The 18,509-nt window shown below is 38.7% G+C and overlaps 1 long non-coding RNA gene and 1 other non-coding gene across 2 annotated transcripts in view; one reads left to right on the top strand and one right to left on the bottom strand.

Annotated features, from left to right (window-relative positions):
• Positions 1 to 14,500, bottom strand: part of LOC121041256 (uncharacterized) — a 56,886-nt gene extending 42,386 nt beyond the window's left edge. The window contains exon 1 of the long non-coding RNA XR_005795638.1: positions 14,343 to 14,500. This is a non-coding gene — a long non-coding RNA (uncharacterized LOC121041256). The remainder of the gene's footprint in view (positions 1 to 14,342) is intronic.
• A 3,162-nt stretch (positions 14,501 to 17,662) lies between these two features.
• LOC121016970 (U1 spliceosomal RNA) lies at positions 17,663 to 17,821 on the top strand. The gene has a single exon (XR_005784559.1). It is a non-coding gene; the product is annotated as a U1 spliceosomal RNA (small nuclear RNA).
• Positions 17,822 to 18,509: the final 688 nt, after the last annotated feature.

The raw sequence follows: 18,509 nt of genomic DNA on the forward strand, positions 1-18,509 counted from the left end.
AAAGATAATCTCTGGACTAGTGATGGTAAACTCACAGGTCCACAGGTATCAGGTTAGTAGAGTTGAATGAAGTGGGTGAAGAGAGAGTCATGGTGAACTTCAGGATGGGCTATTCACACAATGGTCTCTGGGCAGAAGGCCTGCCCTGTGTTTATGCATCAAAAGTTTCCAAAGAGGCTCAATTTTTATATAGAATACCCTAAATTATAAATGTTGGTGTATACTTCAAGTACAAAACAAAACAAAAGAAAAAAATCTTTGTAGCCAAACAAAAAAACTCTGCAAGGCAGGATTTGGACCATGGGTCAGTAGTTTATGGTTTTTGTTTTAGTGGGTTTCAAAATGTTTAGATTTAGGACCAGCCTGCAGAAGAAATACTATGCCTAAATCTAACACATAAAAACAGAGAAGCAGAAGTACTGGGGTTGAAATTGGGTGAGGAGACAAAGCTTTGCTACCCTTCTCTTTCTTTTTTTTTTTTAATTTTTTTAATGTTTATTTATTTTTGAGAGAGAGAGAGTGAGCAGGGAGGGGCAGAGAGAGAGAGAGGGAGAAAGGGAATCCAAAGCAGGCTTCAGGCTCTGAGCTGTCAGCACAAAGCCCCATGTGGGGCCCGAATTCATGAACAGCAAGAGCATGACCTGAGCTGAAGTCATATGCTTCCCGGGCACCCCTCACTTTTTACTTCCACCCTAATCAGGCCCAAAAAGACCTTGACTAAATCTTGAAAACCACTAAGATAGTTCAATCCCTTAGTTTTACAGATGAGGGGCAGGGAGGATCCAAGAGTCACTGGCCTAAGGTAACAGCATTTTGAGGATAATGCAGATAATGTCCGTTTTTTACACAATGGAGTGTAAGCTGCTGTATGGTGGTTAAGTGTTATGGTCCTAGAGCTACACTGCTTGGATCTGAACCTGCTTCTCAGGAGCAAATTTAAGAAAGTGGCATTCAATCGCTCTAACTTTCCATATCTGTTAGATGGGAATGAGAAATAATATTACTAACCTCATTAAGCTGTTGAAAAGATTACATGAAATAATACGTGCACCGCATGTAGTGCAGTCCCTGGCATACCATAAGTGTTCAATAAATGTTAGCTATTTTTACTGTAGAGTATCTTTGCCAGTCATTAACATCATAGCAAGATTTATTGCATGTGACAATCAGCTGTCACCTACAAAACAATCTTGGAGGAAGGACATGAGTTTTGATGATGGCACTTTATATATGGAGCATGGGGATCTTACAGAGAGGACAGGTACTGGTGGGTGGTTTCCACGCAGGAGGGTTTTTTTGTTTTCTTCTTTTTCCTCTGTAGCTCTGGTCCTTCCAACCCCTTAGACTTGAAGACTTTATAGGTTACTGGTAGGCTTCTGACGTTCATATGAACACACAACTCATCACTGATCTAAAGGGCTACAAAGGTACCCAGAATCAGAACTGATAAGCTGAGCAAGGAGTTTAAATATTTGGGGATTAAATTTTTATAATACAAACAGTATGCAGTTTAACCTAATTTGTGGGTCCACCCCCCTTCTCCGCCCCATAATGGCACACATGGTCCATGATACCCCTTGTCAAGTACCTGCGAAAGAGAGTTGTAATTGTCTAGGAGTCCGGTTTAGAAGCCTTTCTCAGTAGAGGTTGTCTCTATTGGTAGCCAGCCTCCTTGGGATAATAACCAGTGTGGACATTCAACAAGTGATTCCTGAATACCTTCCATCTGCCCAACTTTAGGGTTCAACTGTTTCATTGTTTCCCAGTCAAGATGGCTTTGTCAGCCCCTAGTTGATCTGGAAGGTAATTCCAGGGTCCAGCAGGCACCACCCTGCACCACCACCCCTCTGCAGTGCATAGTCATTTTCACGGCAGTCATGTTAGGGGCATCTGGTCAAAGAAGAGATTGGAGTTTCTTGGCAGAAGGAAGCCTAACAAACAACCATAAAAGGATTTTCTAAATATGTCCACAATCCAATATAACCCTCGGTAATTTGATTTGTAGGAAATGGAAAGCAGAACATTACACACAGAGTGCTTATCTATAATTCATAATAATTACTGTAATGGGGAATCTATTGTATAGATAGATGTAGGAACACAAGTTACACCCCCATAAGAATGCACTGCTGGCTGACACAGCCCTTCACACCCTCCTAATCTGCCTACCTTGTAGTGCACATCACTTAGTTGTCCAGAAGATTTAAAGCTTTGGGGGGTACCTGTTGAAAGATGAAGAGTTTCTCCTTTTGATTAGAGAGATCACTGACCCATTTTGGAGGAACTTAAGCACTTCCTTAGCCTGGTTTTTCTCTAGTATTCTGGGTTTTGAGCAATTACAACCTAACATTTGAGAACTTATTTATTCGTTATATTTGCGATCTAGTGTTATAACAGGGACAGTTTCCCTTCAATGGGAGTGATGGGGCCTCTTCAGTTCCTTGTGCCCCTGAAGGTTCAAATTCAATCAGGCTGAAGACTGATATGCCATTAGGGGATGTGGCTCCTTGAAAAGGGGCTGCAGGGAAAAACAAATTTGTGAAGAACAATACAAACAAAAATGGAAAGAGGTAAACTTTGTTTTGAATGCAGACTTTAGAATTGCATATTCTTTTACCATAGAAGTCTGTTTATCTTTGTTGGATTGTAAGATATCTATGCCTATCTATAAATAAATACATATTTCCTGAAAGTAAGGGTAGAGTATGCTACGTATTTCACAAGAAAATAATTGTGGTATCTTTGTTCTTTTACTTTAAGCATTTTTTTCATAACGGACATCTCCCTTTCCCAGATGTCCCTTCTGACCCTCGAATTCCACCCCAAAGGGCTTTCTGTTAGCTGCTACTTCAAACACTGATAATAGTCTCTTTTAGTTGTTCTTTTTACAGTTTATAATTGTCCATCATCATTTGCTTTTGGTCTGTCTAGGAGACATTCAAAATCTGGCCAGTACTTTATTTTTAGTGGCAGAGCGTGTCTACTCCTCAGCTGTTGGGAATGCTGGTCCTGGCTGCGAATCTTGTTTGCTTTAAGTTGCAATGCTTTTGCCCCATGTGTTTTAGTTTTTGGAAGCAGCTGTATCGGTAAAGCTTCTGGCTGAATTACCGGACAAAGCCCACATTATAAAAATCCTCAACTTGTTTGCTCTTCACTTCAAAAAGGCTGTGGGCTGCCAGCTTGTCATACTCATATTACCCACATGCCTGTTTAAGTTTTCACCAGCAGGCATGAATCTCTTGGTCTCTCCTTTTTTTTTTTTTTTTTTTTTTTTTGGCAATTGGTTGGCCTATAGCTATTTGGTTTGATACTGATCTGTCAAAGACAAACCATGAAGTGGTTGGCACAAGACAGCTGGCAGTCTGTGGCTCTCCTATTAGCAAGGAGAGGGTTTTGGATAGAGGATTTTACTTTTTCCTCTGGTCATCATCTTCTGAATAGAGCTAAAACTGGCACAGAAGACTTTTGCTGGTTTTTGCAAAGCTAATTTCTCAGTCCTTAAACTCAGAATGCGTGTGGGGTAAGGGTGAGTCTGTTTGTCAGCATCAGGGACTCTAAGGCAGTAAAGCAGGATACGGTAGGAAACAGTCTTATGTGCCTAGACATCGAAAGGAGGAGGAAGTTTCAGTTGGTTGGTGGCCCATAAAAGCACTGGCTTCCATGCTCTGTAGTTGTTCAATTGCTTAAATTGCCACCATCTCACTGCTTTCATTGCCCCTAAACTAATCCTTCTGTTTCTCTAAATCTCATAATGCTTACTGGGCCTTCGCTGCCATTTCTGATTTTTATTATCACCACAACCTGTCTTTCATCTTTCCTTATGATTGTTTTCTGTCTTGGAGAACTTCTGGATAGCTGGAGAGTTTAGTGGATGGAAGTTGAATTGATCTGCAGTTGGTTATTGGTATTTATATCAGATATCATGGATTCCATCCTCCAGTGTTCAAGATAAATGATAGGTGACAAGAGAATTAGCTTCCTTTGGGTCTTTACAGAGTCTGGTTCTGACAAGGGATGTCAGTGCAGACTTAAATAGCAGACCTCTGGATTTAGCTTTTGGAAGTGTTCTCAGCATCAAAACCTTAGTTTAAATAGTAGTAAATCTTGTGCTTGAATTAAAAGCAGAAAAAAAATTTCTGAGCACTGCCAAGACTAGAGGTGCAAACTCTCAGCCTTTGGAGCTGATCTGGTTCGCAGATGAGATTTTGTTTAGCCTGAACGTTTATACTCCACCAAATGACTTTTTTTTTTTTTTTTCCTCCTCTTTGAGCTGAGTTCATTGTCATCACTCACAAACTTAAAAATTGGGAGAATTCACATAAAAATCTTAATTTCCAGCTTCTTGGGAAACTGCAAATTCTGGCAATACTGGGCTTATATTCTTTCCTGCAAAACAACTGATGGAGCTTCATAGCTGCTGTCCTTTTAAATCAACAAGTTCAGCCCAGGCTCCAAGAATCCCTGTGAATTCTCTGTTACTGAGACCAGTGTTAATTGCCACTCATCCTGTTTGCAATTTTGCTATTTTAAAGATAGTGTTAGAAATCTTTAACATTGTGCCCGTGTCACCTTGCTTTCTTCTCCTATTGTATTTACTTTCTTAGCCCCTAAAAATATTTGCCTTTGTGGTGTCTGCCTTCATCTCTCTATGAGGAATAGAAAATACAGAGCAAAGAATGACAGGTCCTCTTATCAAGACACTCACAAAATGGGTCTGTTGGATTTATTTTGTGTGGTTTGTTTTTGTAAAATTCTGGTGTCTGAATACTTGTGGTGTCAGGAATAATGTCTAAGGCAGATGCAAAAGAGACTTTGTTATCTCTGTTAGATATAAGTGATTCAGGATGGCAGTAATACACTGGGTGAGGAGGGAGTCTGAGAGGTCACAGGACTGTGGAAAGCTTAAGTATAATGAACTGTGAATCCTTTGAAGAAAAACAAGCCTTTCTTATCCTTCTCTATGCTTGAGATTACAAAAGAAAACTCAGGCTTGAACCCTACCTCCTTTCCAGACTGCATCAAATGAGGAAATATGAGAGCCATTGTGTATTGTCTTGAGGCTCACTGTATGTAGTGCAGACTTCCCAGCTGAGTTCTATGTGTGTGTGTAGAGAGAGGACCGTGGATGGAAGAACCTGCTAAGAATTCATTCATTATACCACGTGCCCCTTGGATTTGGGGCATTCAATGCCCATGGAGCCTCATCATGGGAAGGGGCACATCAAGGAGAAATCACATAAAATATCCTCTGGGTGCTTGATAAATATTTCAAAATGAATGTGTAGCACAATGTTTGTTTGTTTGTTTGTTTGTTTTTAACAAGGAACTCAGAACAAAAAGTGATCAGCTCCTGGCTTTTTAAAGATTGGCTCCTTAGGAAGACACTGCCATTTGAAATTACTTAACATTTTTACCCCAATATAAATGCTTAAGGCAAGAACTAGATTTTATACCTAGCAAATAGCAATGTAAATGTCAAAGAACATATTCCAGAGCATTACACTTACAGCTCTTAAAATGGCATCTTAGAACGGTATTAATCACTGTCAGTTTTGCATACAACGTTTCATCAATTAAATAGCAGGAGGACCTGTCCTTTCATGGAAAGCAAATAACACATATGGATTTCCTCTTAGCAATTAGCTGAACATTCTGCATTTCCTTCTTGCTTGCAAAAAGGGTTTGGACTGAAACCATCAACATGTTTGTGTTCTTCATCGGTAAAGCAAAGCAGATGTGTAACAGCTTCAGTAGAATCCAGATTCATTTATAAAGTATCTTGTGAAACATCTTGATGTGGAAGCATTTCTGTATCGTTAGATCTTTTAGAGTTGGATAGAGGGTGACACCCTATAAAAGTTGCGAAGTGCTTTAAACTTTGTCGTGTCTTGAGCTGAGGTTTTCAAGACTGTGTCACTGTGTGTATGTAGAGGGGATTTTAAAACTTTCAAGCTTAATGTGAAAAATTTGTTTCCAGCAGGGACTAGTTTCAGCTAGGTCTATGGATTTATAAAATGATGAGGCAATTTTATGCAGCAGAGACTGATGATAGAAATGCAGTTTACATAAATGGCAATGGATTAGCACTTAAACCACTCTCCACGTATGTTTAAACAATCTTCCACGACCCTCAAAACTCTCCTTTTATAAACTTCATCATTTATCTGGGATTAAAAGGGCAATGTTTTGACAACACTGTTGATTTACATGTAACTCATCATTTGTTTATCATTTATCTGAGATGATTAGTGCCTGAACTTCATACGCCTGGAATGTGTATTACACTTGTTTACATTTTTGGTAGCTGATGCCCTTTTTAATGTACTTTTTAGGGCTCAGGACAGCTTGGTGTGACTTTGATGATCCTTCTAGAAATCAGTCCCATCTAAGCCTGAGGGAAGTTTAAGATTTATAACTTTTCAGCAAGGTTGAGTTTTAGTGATAATCCATCAAAGTTCTTAGTATTCTTCTCAGACCCTAGTCTCAGACCTACTCCGACAAGATGCATTGGTCACTGAAAATTGGCCCTCAAGGCCATGAAATCCTGTAGAGGGTCAGGAATACAGCACCAGGCATAAGTATTCTCAAATGTGAAGATGTAAGTGAACAAACAGAAATGTGGAAGAGATACAGGAATAGAAACTCTATATTGGTAAAATACACATACATAAACATACACACACATGCACACACACATACGTATATTCTAGGTAAGATATATTATTATACTTCAATTATCATCTGCTCATCTAAAATAGCTTTTGCATTCATTTGTATTTCCAATGATAGAGATTGCCTGTTGCCAACTATTTGTTCTTATCTTTCCCTCATCTAGGACCATCTTAAATTGATACTGTAGCTTAAAATAAGAAGGAGACATTCAGAGGAAGTGACTGAAAATAATTTCTATTTGTAGAACAATTTCAGTGGCTAGGTGAATGACTGTATACTTCATAAACTTAAAGTTTAACAAGGTGGCAAATTTGTATTTTTATTCAACAAGATCCCTGTGAAAGCTATTATGAGCAAAAGCATTCTGAGCAGAAGACAAACTCTGCTCCAAGGGTACTGCAAAAGGTATGGGGATTCACATGTTGGGAGCTCTAGACGTGTCAACTATGCTGGGCAGAGTAAGAAGGAGAAGAACATGGCAGGAGGTGAGCATGGAGAGATAGATAGATAGATAGATAGATAGATAGATAGATAGATAGATAGTGGAAGAGGCAACTCCCATGAGAAGGAGAACTACAGTGAAAGACATCCAAAAATAATTTTTAGGAAGAATTCCTGTGACATTTGTGTAAATTCTCCACATTACCTATTAAAGGCAATTCACAATCAAGATTTATGTAATACTTTAGCCCTTCTGTGGCTAGAGTGCTGTTTCATTTAATGTAATCCTATTTAGAGACCAGTCCAAGTGGGAGTCAGCTATATATCTAGGCTATATACGGGTTTTGGATATAAATCATTACCCTAGAAATAGGTTAAAAGTGCATCTTCACTATGATAATTTATGTTTTGTTATTATATGGAAGTAAATATTATACAATTTGGACTGTATAGTTATTTCAAGTAAACAGAATACAGACATATAGGAATGTTCCTTCTCTTGTGTTATATATCTGCCTATAGAAATATATCTGTAATAGGGAAAGGTAGATGAAGAGATTTTGGAGAGATTTAGGAGTAAGCCATATAGTTCTAGAACTGGCTCAAAAACACGAAGAAGTGAGCTGTATCAATACACACAATGTCCAGGTAGGACTTATACTCAACGGTACTTTCTTAGATGATGTATTAGCAAAATTATCCAGAGAAGAGGAGCTGACTGAAAGGACTCCGTCTCTATCTTTTAGGAGATAAGAGCCTCTGGATGAGAAGGTCATGAGACAGCAATAAGAAAACGGTAAAGTAAAATATCCAACAGCTAGAACTTAAAGTCACAGGGATAGAGTGGTGAATTGCTGGTGGAGACGGGAGGTAAGAAGGGAGAGAGAACAATTTCCTTATATTATTATGTATAAGCCGGATCATTCATTCACTGTGTCATTGATTCTTGGGCAGATTCTAATCAGTTAAGGATTGCTCTTAGAGATAAAGCCCTTAGATGGGATAAAGTTACGGTAGTTCATGTAATGGCTACAGTTTAAGAGCGAAGATGGCTGTTGCATCTGGCTCGCTTAGGAACAGTCCTCTGGTTGGGCTGGATCTGGTGCTATTAGTCTGTGTTCCATAGCATGTTGGTTGGTTTGAGATTAATGGCTGAGAATCAACAGAGAAAGCCTTAAAAATTCCCTTGTGAACAAACAAGCTAAAAATTGATTTTTAACTTAGATTCAGTGGACATCCATTTACTGAGAAAATTGGAGTTGCTCTTGGGAAGGAAGAAGAGGTCAGTGACAGCCATGCTTGGGCTTGTTCAATGCTTTTGAGTTACCTCAGTTGACGAGAACAAATCCCTGGGGACTTGGCTGTAACCGTGGGACTGGAATTAAGCAGACTTTGACCCCCCCCCCCCCGCCCCCAGTTGAGATCAACTCTCTTAGAAACTTGAGAAATTAGTAGGAGGTGCTATGCCAGGCACTGGAGTAAAGGTCTCTAAATGTAGTTAGAGAAGCCACTAAAATAGAACAAAGACAAATAGCCCCAGAGCAGGGAAATGCCACCGACTAAGTGAGAGTCTACAGTCTTTCAGGTTATCCAGAGATGTAAACTCACCAGGCACTGCCCCAGAGAAGAGCTGAAATTCACATTTTGAATTGACCACTATGAATCAGTGAGACCTCAGTGTTCAGACTGAAGCAACTGGAACTGCAGGCCATCCACCAGGGGGCAGTAAGTTGAAGCAGGCATGGTCAATTTGACTCTTGAAGCAGATTTACTATTCAATAGGCAACTTGTTTGGATTTTATTACCAAATCAAGGAGCCATCACAATTTTTCCTGGAGGAAAAAGAGGCAACTCTAGCAAACCTCCAGGAACACAAAGGCCTGAGATGCTGACATGATTTGGGAAGCTGGAATGATACACTTAATGCTTTAGTTTCACAGAGTCTGATTCCCCACAAATAAGGTCTACTTGGGCCTGGACAAGCAGATTGCAAACCCTGAAGAGGCTGCTTATGATCAGGTTTGAGACTTGCCTCCTTGTTTGTTTCAGGACAGGCACGGTGATAATAAAGTTGCTTTGCTTCTCTAGCCATCCACTCCTCAGGGTTTTGCAGACCTTAGGGCACAGAGGTTGCTCAGAAATTTGGGCTGGGGGAGGACAAGAGATGATCCTATCTTTGTTTTTGTTGTTTTAGAAAAAGCTTTGAGTGGCTGTCAGCTCCCCAAGGGAATGAGTTAAGTGAATACACCTTTTTCCTTCTATTAACTAGCAACACTGACTCTGCAGGAGGGTTGGACTTCCTCAGAAAGCTGACAAGTTTTGCTTCTGGACATGCTAAGAGGAGCCTCAAAGGGTCACAGTGCCCGAGAGGAATCATGAACAGCTCAGGAAAGGAAGGGGAATCCAGAAACTGAGTATGAGATTTCATAATGTGAATAGGAAGAGTCCCAAGGTAGCACATATAGAGATTGGGATTGTCTTTGCAGAATACTACCATGATACAACCAGAGAGATGCTGTAACAATACATACTAGCTAACGCTTATTTTGCATCTGCCGTGTGATGGGCACTGTTTTAAATGCTTACCTATGATGATTTATTTAATCTACACAATAACCCTAGGGTGAGATACCATCATGACTACATTTTGTAGATGGAGAAACTGAGGCACAGAGACATAAAGATCTCCCAAAGCAGGGCTCAGTGACTCAGCCTGTGCTTTTAGTATGCTGTTCTGCTTCACAGATGTGGCAGACAATTTCTTCATCAGGGTTTCAGGGGGGCAGAGTGCCAGAGTTGATTATTATGAGAAAGGTAGTTGTGGGGCACGTGGGTGGCTCAGTCAGTTAAGCATCCAACTTCAGCGCAGCTCATGATCTCACAGTTCATGAGTTCAAGCCCACGCTGGGCTCTGTGCTGACAGCTCAAAGCCTGAAGCCTGCTTCGGATTCTGTGTGTCTCTCTCTCTCTGTCCCTCCCCCACTCACGCTCTATCTTTCTCTCTCTCAAAAATAAATAAACATTAAAAGCAAGCAAGCAAGCAAGCAAGCAAGACAGGAAGAAAGGTAGTTATAAATTTGAGGTACAGGGAAACTCATCAAATAAGGTATTTAGAAAGCATTTTATGTTGAATGTTATGTATCCCCTGTCTCTGACACCCCTATACTTCAGTTTTAAGAAATTATGACTAAAAAATCTGTATTATTTTTCAATATTTCTGGGATTGAATTTCTCTTTGAATGTAGCACTGTGTAAAAAAATGGGTCCATGATTCAGGTTGCAATGGTTGGTCTAGTTTAGAAAAAATTCTGTCACTAGTTATGCAGTTGCCATTTTTCCTTCTTTTGTGTAAGTTTTTTACTCAAAGTCATTAAAGCTCTTTAACAGTTGGAACTTCAGAATAATAAAGACTGCAGCGTGAGGTGGCACTACTGTGGCATAATGGTTCCAAGCACAGTGCGGTGTCTTATCCTGTTTTGTGTCCCAGGTCCTCTTCTGAATAGTTGTGTGACCTCAGGAAAATCACAAGAACTATCTGAGCCTTAGGATCTCTTCTGTAAAAAGCAGGAAATAATCTTTACTTAAAAGTGTTTTTGAGAGTATTGAATGAGGTTGTGATTGTAAAATGGTAAAATGCCTGGCAAATAGTGAGAATATAGTGTAATATATTACTCTTGTTATTCTTAGCACTTCTCTTTTTTGATTGCTGATATCATCTTTAGTCTGAACTTGAGAAACACATCAACTTAGGCTGGATACCAGGTGATCTGACCGTAGTCACCTACTGCTGTACCTGGTCATTAACAGTTATCAACAGTACCAGACTTTGATAATCCTCCATTTTTTGAAATAAGTTTTGCACCTGGCTTCTGATATTCCTCCTACCATAGTGGTCACTTATCTCACACCTAATTCCTGTTCATCTTCCCATCTTCTTAATATCAAAGTATGCCAAGGCTTTGTTCTTGGAACTCTCCTTTATCTGCACTCCCTTTGTTTCTTGTTTTTTAATATGAGTATCTTTAAAAAAATGGATTAATTAATTAAATCCCAGTATAATGAAAGTACAGTGTTGTATTAGTTTCAGGTGCACAATATAGTGGTTCAGCAATTCTGTACATTACTCAATGCTCATCATAAGTGTACTCTTAATCCCCTTCACCTATTTCCTACCCACTCTCCCTCTGGTAACCATCAGTTTGTCCTCTATAATTAGGAGTTGTTGTTGTTTTTTGTCTCCTTTTTTTCTTTGTACTTTGTTTTGTTTCTTAAATTCCACATATGAGTGAAATAATATGGTATTTGTCCTTCTTTCTCTAACTTATTTCACTTAGCATTATACCCTCTAGGTCCATCCATGTTGTTGCAAATATCAAGATATTACTTTTTTATGGTTGAGTAATATTTCATTGTATATACATACCACATCTTCTTATCCAGTTATCTGTTTATGGACACTTGAGTTGCTTCCATAACTTGGCTATTGCAAATAATGCTGCAATATATATAGGTGTGCATACTCAAATTAGTGTTTTGTTTTCTTTGGGGAAATACTCCATAGTGGAATTACTGGATCATATGGCAATTCTATTTTTAATTTTGTGAGGAACCTCCATACTGTTTTCCACAGTGGTTGAACCAACTTTCCTACCAATAATGCATGAGGATTTCTTTTTCTCCACATCCTGCCAACAGTTATTCTTTCTTGTGTTTTTGATTTTAGCCAATCTGACAGGTGCAAGGTGATATTTTGTGGTTTCGGTTTGCATTTCTCTGATGATGAGTAAAGTTGAGAATCTTTTCATGTCTGTTGGCCATCTGTATGTCTTCTTTGGGGAAAAATGTCTGTTCATGTCTTGTATCCAATTTTTACTGGATTATTTGTTTTTTTGGTGTTGAGTTGTGTAAGTAATTTGAGTATCTTTTTAATGTCACATTCACATTGACTGCTCCCAACTTTATATCTCCCAAGTAAAACTCAATTTAGACTCACATATTCAATTGCTTATTAACATCTCTACTCAGATGTGTAATACACACAACACACTAATCATGCAAAACACTTGACTTCCCTCGAAAACTCATTCTATCCACACTCTTCCCTATCTCTAGTTTCTAAAAAAAAAAAAAAACAAAAACAAATAAGAAAAAAAAACACACCAGAAAACCTGAAATTATTCTTGGTTCCCCTTTTTCCTCATGTACTACATTCATGCCATTCCATCAGAAAACCCTACTGACTTCATCTTCAAAATATTTCCAGAACCCAACTACTTCTCGCTCGGTACCTCTTGTGATGCCATCCAGGTCCAAGCTACCATCATCTCTTGTCTTCATTTTTGCAAATGCCTCCTAACTGGCTTTATTGCTCCTACCCCTGCCTCCCTCAGTCTGTCCTCAACACAGTATTCCAAGTAATCCACTTAAAACTTAACTAAGATGCCGTTATGCCTCTGTTCCCATCCAGTGTCACTCAAACGGAAGCCAAATAATAATTATAGTTGAGGCCACTTTCCTCTCTAACTTCTTGGACTTCATTGCACACTCATTCTCTAGCCGTACTGGTGCCCTTGATTTTCCTTGAGTATGTTAGGCTCACTCCTTTCTCAGGGCATTTGCACTGGCTTTTCTCTCTGCCCGAATACTTTGCTTACAAATATTGGTAAAACACCCTCTCACCTCACTTCGACCACTCTATTTACAATGGTAATCCCTCCTTATCTCTATCTCCTTCACAAAGGTAAACTTGACTAAGACATTTGACTGTACTCTTTTTTGCAAACCAATTAGCACCTATTAATAGGCTCTGTATTTTATTATTGATTTTGTCTATTGTCTGATTCCTCAATTTGAATATTTCAGCTCCACCAGACCACCAGTCCACTGCTGTATTCTGAGTGCTAAGAACAACAGTTTTGGTAAATGGTAACAACAGCCCTGAGTGACACGTTAGACATTCAATCGGCACTGGTTGAATAAAGGAACAATTTGTTTATTCCTTATGAATTAGACAGTGTTTTGGCACCTTATTGCACCAATTACTGGAGTCAACAGGTATGGCTGCATACTATATAAATTTCAGTTCCTTTACAAGGCCGATTTCAAATATTGGCATGCAAATGCATAGATCTTGGTCTCTGTCATCTTAAATGTTTACAGTAACATTTCCTTCTGGGGTGTGTAGTTATGAAAATATCATCTTGGTTCTCATTCCCTGTTCTCCACCAAAAAGAATGGAGAATTGCTCAGCTGAGAGAAAAAAAAATAGTATGTATTTTTTTTCATCTTTTCTTTAGTGTTTAGAATTCTATTCTTTTCATTCTCACTTGTGACACCACTGGTATTGCAAACAATAGAACCCAACACTAAAATTTCCCTGCCATTTGGAATTCAGGCAATAGCTGCCTTGATCCCTGCTCTTCTCTTGCCAACAATTGGAGGAGCTATTACATTACATGCATGGACTGTCCAATGAACAGCAGGCCAGGTGTCACTTTGAGCGACAGCCTTCCAGTTTGCAAACACTGTAATCCTGTTCATTCAATTGAGTGATTGTGTGGCTGTATGTCACTTTGCCTTCAAAATATCTCCTCTTAACTTGCACTGTTTTGACTGCATTCTGGAGTTGATGCTGTAAGGAGAGGGTGGTATATGCAGAGAGCACTGACAGTTTGAAGCATGTGCAAGCTGGAACATATCTCCTGCTGCAATGTTTATATCTTTGGCTAATAGTGATATAATTCCTCTTTCCTTTTTAAGTGACAGGTAGTTGGGATTTGTGCTTTTGTTCTTCTATAAAAGGAAAAGCAGGTTCGTGTGGTCTGTAAGAGTAGGATTCATCTAGTTTTAAGATTTGGATCTAATGCCTCAACAACATTCTTAGATTAACTTAGTTGAATGGAAATAATAAAACTATGGCTGTGCTAAACTGATTCTGTCATCTTACTCAAAATGGAGATCATTGTGTGGTTGATTTAGCTGCAGTTGTTCTCATTTGATGTTACTGTCAAGATAGCCACAATGATGAGCTTGGAAACGAAGTGGTCTGTTTAATTGGCCACAGGTGATAGTCAACGGACTGGTGTTTTTCTTAGCAGCATTTAGCAGGGCTGTTTTTTCTCAAGTGTTCTGTGATGTTAAGTAAAAACATCTATATTGCCACTGACCCAGGCAGCAGTATAGTTGCTTTAGTTAGATGAACAATTTCCTAAAAATTGGGAAGACTTAACCATTCTTCAGAGTCAGACCTCGAGTGGGAAGAAAAGCACCTCTCTTTGTGGCAATCTGTTCTTTATCCAAACAACAGCAGCATCATATTATGAAGGTCTGGACCTTTAGGATGGGGACTGAGACTTCATACTTTCAGAGAAGACTTTTCTCTGGTCTGAGTTCTGTTTTAGAGAGATGAATATGTCAGAGACTGCTATGCATTGCCAAAATTCATTTTCTGCTCTTTCTGGGGAAACAGCTAGACTTATTTCCCAGTCTTTCTTTGGTTATGTGAAGGTATATGATAAGAGTTTTGGCCAGTGAAAATCTGAGTAGAAGTGATCTGTGTCACTTCTTTGTCAAAGTGGTAAAGATGCAGATGTGTCTTCCCTATCTGCTGGCTGAATGGAGGCACTCCACGGACCTAGATATGGGTGGGACCATGAGAGAGAAAGATCTTGAATTCCTGAATGGAGACTGCTTGAGTAGAAACACCTGTGTTGCAGTGTAACATGCGAGTGTACAGGAGTTTTCAGTCATTGAGATTTTAGGATTTACTTGCAAACAACAGCTAGCATTACTGTCCTAATTAGCCTGTCAGACAAAGGCTGAATGAAGAGGGAAGATTCTGGAGTAAATAGGACCAGTTGGACTGCTCTTGTAATTCTGTCTAATTCTACAGTTGATGCAAGCAAGAAAAAAAAAAAGAATTTTGAATAAATATTTATTATGCTACAACATAAATGACAAATTAAAAGGGACAAAGATAACCTCAATATTTTAAGCTGAGAAATTGGAACAGTAGTTACCTCAAAGAGTGACACTGGAAGAAGAGCTGAAGTGGGGATAATGATTATGAAGTGGATGCAGTGAATGTTGTTTGGCGTATGAACAATATGAAGAGTTGGAAATACAAAATGGGAGACTAGGTGAGAGGTTAGAGTGCAGCTTTAGATTTATGAGTCATTAACGTCTGCAAAGAAACTGAGAGGAATGGTAGATAAGAAGTATAATGGTAGCATAGATGAGGATCCTACTGTTAAAAGAGAAATAGGAATAGGTAAAGAAGGCAGAAAAATAACCACTAAAGACATATAAATGAAAGACAAATGAAAGAGCAATATAACATAAAAGCAGAGAAGAGAGTTTGCTAAGTAACTTTGCTTTGACTTTTTAAGGCTCCTTCCTGTAGACATACCTTTGCATGACTGTGAAGGATTTATATACCTATATATTGCTACTTTGTAATTTTTAAGGGATGGTCACTGGACTGGCCTACTGTAAGCCTACGGCAAAAGAAGCATGGAAAGGCATAGGGCACATTTTGGGTTAGGTATATATTTCAACATCTATCACATATTTGTTGAGCATCTTTGATATGCTAAGCATTGAATAAAATGGGTAAAATGGGAGATGGTCATACTACTAGCCATAACACAGAGTCATAGGTGCCCTGATGTGTTTTGGGGATGCAAGGCTGGGGTTGATGAATTTGTTTCCCCTGAGACGATATGCCAGAAGGTGATATCAAAGCAAAGTAAATTTCAAACAGAGAGTGCACAATGAGCAAAGGCAAATAAGCACATAGATGGGAAAGAACTGAGGAATCGTGAGAGGTCATGTTTGGCTACTGGGTGATGAGGCTGGAAAAGGGAGGGCCTTTTGGACTTGTTCTGTAGCACTGTAGCTCTACTGAGGATTTTAAAAAGAGGAGAGACAAAGATCTCTGCTCTGGAAACATGGTTCTGGTAGACTTGAGGAGGCAGAATTAGATAGATATGGGAGAAACAGGAAACATGGAGAACCATTAAAAGACTATTGCAATTGTCAGGTGAGAAATAATGAGAGCTCAGTAAGTAGAGTGGTAGGCATAGGAAGGAAGAAGGGAACATATATGAACATGTTTTAGAATTGGAAATGGTAGAGTTCTCTGACAGACTAGATGTAGAAATGAGTGGAAAGCTTAAGAAAATTCAACACTGCTGCCTAAATTTGAGAAGCCATTAAAGGTGTAGGGCGTGAGAAATTGGTATTATATATTTAGATTATTATCCACTATATCTAATCTGGGGGAAAAATTGCCTTCAGCTTCAAGGAATATCCAGAATCCAACTGCTTCTCATCATTTCCTCCTCTATTACTCTAGAGCAAGCTACTCTTCTCTTTTGCCTGGATTATTACAATGCCTTCTAGTGTCCCTGAATCTACCCTTGGCTTTTGATAGTCTATTCTCGATGCAATAGGCAAAATTATCCTGCTAAAATATAAGGGCAAGCATCTCCTCTTCTCAATATCATTCACTAGCTTTCTACCTTCCTCAGAGTAAAACCAAAATTCTCATATAATCTACAAAGAATTGTCCAATCTGCCATCCTTTATGTTCCCCTCTCATTCACACATCCACAACCACACACCCATTCCTGCCATCTGGCTCCCTTAGCTACAGCTTCATTGGCTTCCTTGTGATTCCTATAATAGAACAGGTATATTTCTGCCTCAGGTCCTTTGCACTTGCTTTAGTCCCTGTTGGGAATGCTCTCTCTTGGAAACTTGTATGGTTCTGCGGTTTCACTTTTTTTCAGGTCTTTACTCAAATGTCATGTTTGCAGAGAGGCCTTCCCTTGTTATTCTACTTCAAATGTAAGCATGCCTTTCTTCCCCTTCTGTACTTAATTTTGATTCTTAGCACTTTTCATTGTTTCACATTCTTGATTTTTACTTAATTACACCTTGTTTAATAGGCTTCATGAAGGTGGGATTAAAAACAATTTTTTTCACTCTAGCAGGCAACAATGTTATTCATTAGAATTTTTCCAAAACACTTTCAATAATATTCAAGATACATTACATAAATAATAAAGTAACAACAAAATTATTATTGCTTTTAAATGTTGAAACTGGGATTGTAGAAAGAGTTTTGAGGACATGTATTATAAAAAGCATGGTCGGGAAATGTGTTTCTTAAATGAGGTAAGGAGTTGAGGCAGAGATCAGCCATGCCATCTCTGTGAATTCCAGATCTGCATTGGGAGGCTGGATGTACATGGTTGGTGAGAGGGCTGTAAGTCATTGAAGGACTCAAAGATCTCCTTATATTTATATGTCTTTGAGACAGTAAGAAGGAATTAATTCTTGCCTGTTCTCCACTCTAAGCCATGACACTGAAAATCATATGGCAACATACATCATCACTCTCCTAACATCTCCAAACAATTCACCAATGATGTAACTATAAACTGTCAGCTTTGGAGAAATGTGTTTTAGACAACAATGGAAGTGTATGTGGAGAACATTATAACAACCGAACTAAAGAATTCTAACAGTGAAGAAGGTGAAGATAATAAACACTTGGCCGTGCAGATATCACGATCACAAAAGTGGTTCTCTCAGGGTGAGGCTCATCAATTGCACTTCAGGCTGTGCTGACCTCTGCAATTTCCCCAAATGTGGGAAACTTGACTGCATAATCTGTTAGTAGGAGACTGTGTTTGTGCTCCTTAAGAAAACAAAAACAAAAACAAAAACAAACAAAAAAACAGGTGAAGATAATAAAGTCAGTCTTATGAACTGCATGATTGATTCATCCATTTGTCAACACTGATTGAATCTGTCCTTTGTGCTAGGCACTGTTTGGCAGATAGGGATGCAAGATTAACAAAAAATAATGCTCATTGAAGATAAAGCTCACACTGTAATTAGCATCACAGGCAGGAAAACGAATAATTATTTCACTGTATAAAACACTATGACAGAGTTATACAAAAGATGCTATGGGAGGCAATGAGAAGAAAATGTCCGATCACAAAGTCTTTTGTTTGCAGAGATCCAGGATGCAACTTTGAGGAGAAAAGCAGTATACAAGGTTTTGTGCATATATTTATAGTAATAATAAATGTAAAAATAAATATAAGGAAGCATAAGGTTAAACTATTTTTTATTAGTCAAATTGATAGTTGAATTTAAAGATGATGCAGCATTTTTATAGATGATTGTGTGTTCAGCAGTTGAAAATCTGAATCTAAAGCTCAAGATAGATGTTGGGCTAGAAAGCAGTATTTTGATGTAGATTTATAGGTGATAAAGTTATGGAAATGAATATGATTACTCAGAGAACATAGAGGAAGATGATCCAATATCTATCTATCTATCTATCTATCTATCTATCTATCTATCTATCTATCTATCTA

Source organism: Herpailurus yagouaroundi, unplaced genomic scaffold, assembly GCF_014898765.1.
Source record: "Herpailurus yagouaroundi ecotype Mexico unplaced genomic scaffold, PumYag 29, whole genome shotgun sequence".
Taxonomy (NCBI): Eukaryota; Metazoa; Chordata; class Mammalia; order Carnivora; family Felidae; genus Herpailurus; species Herpailurus yagouaroundi.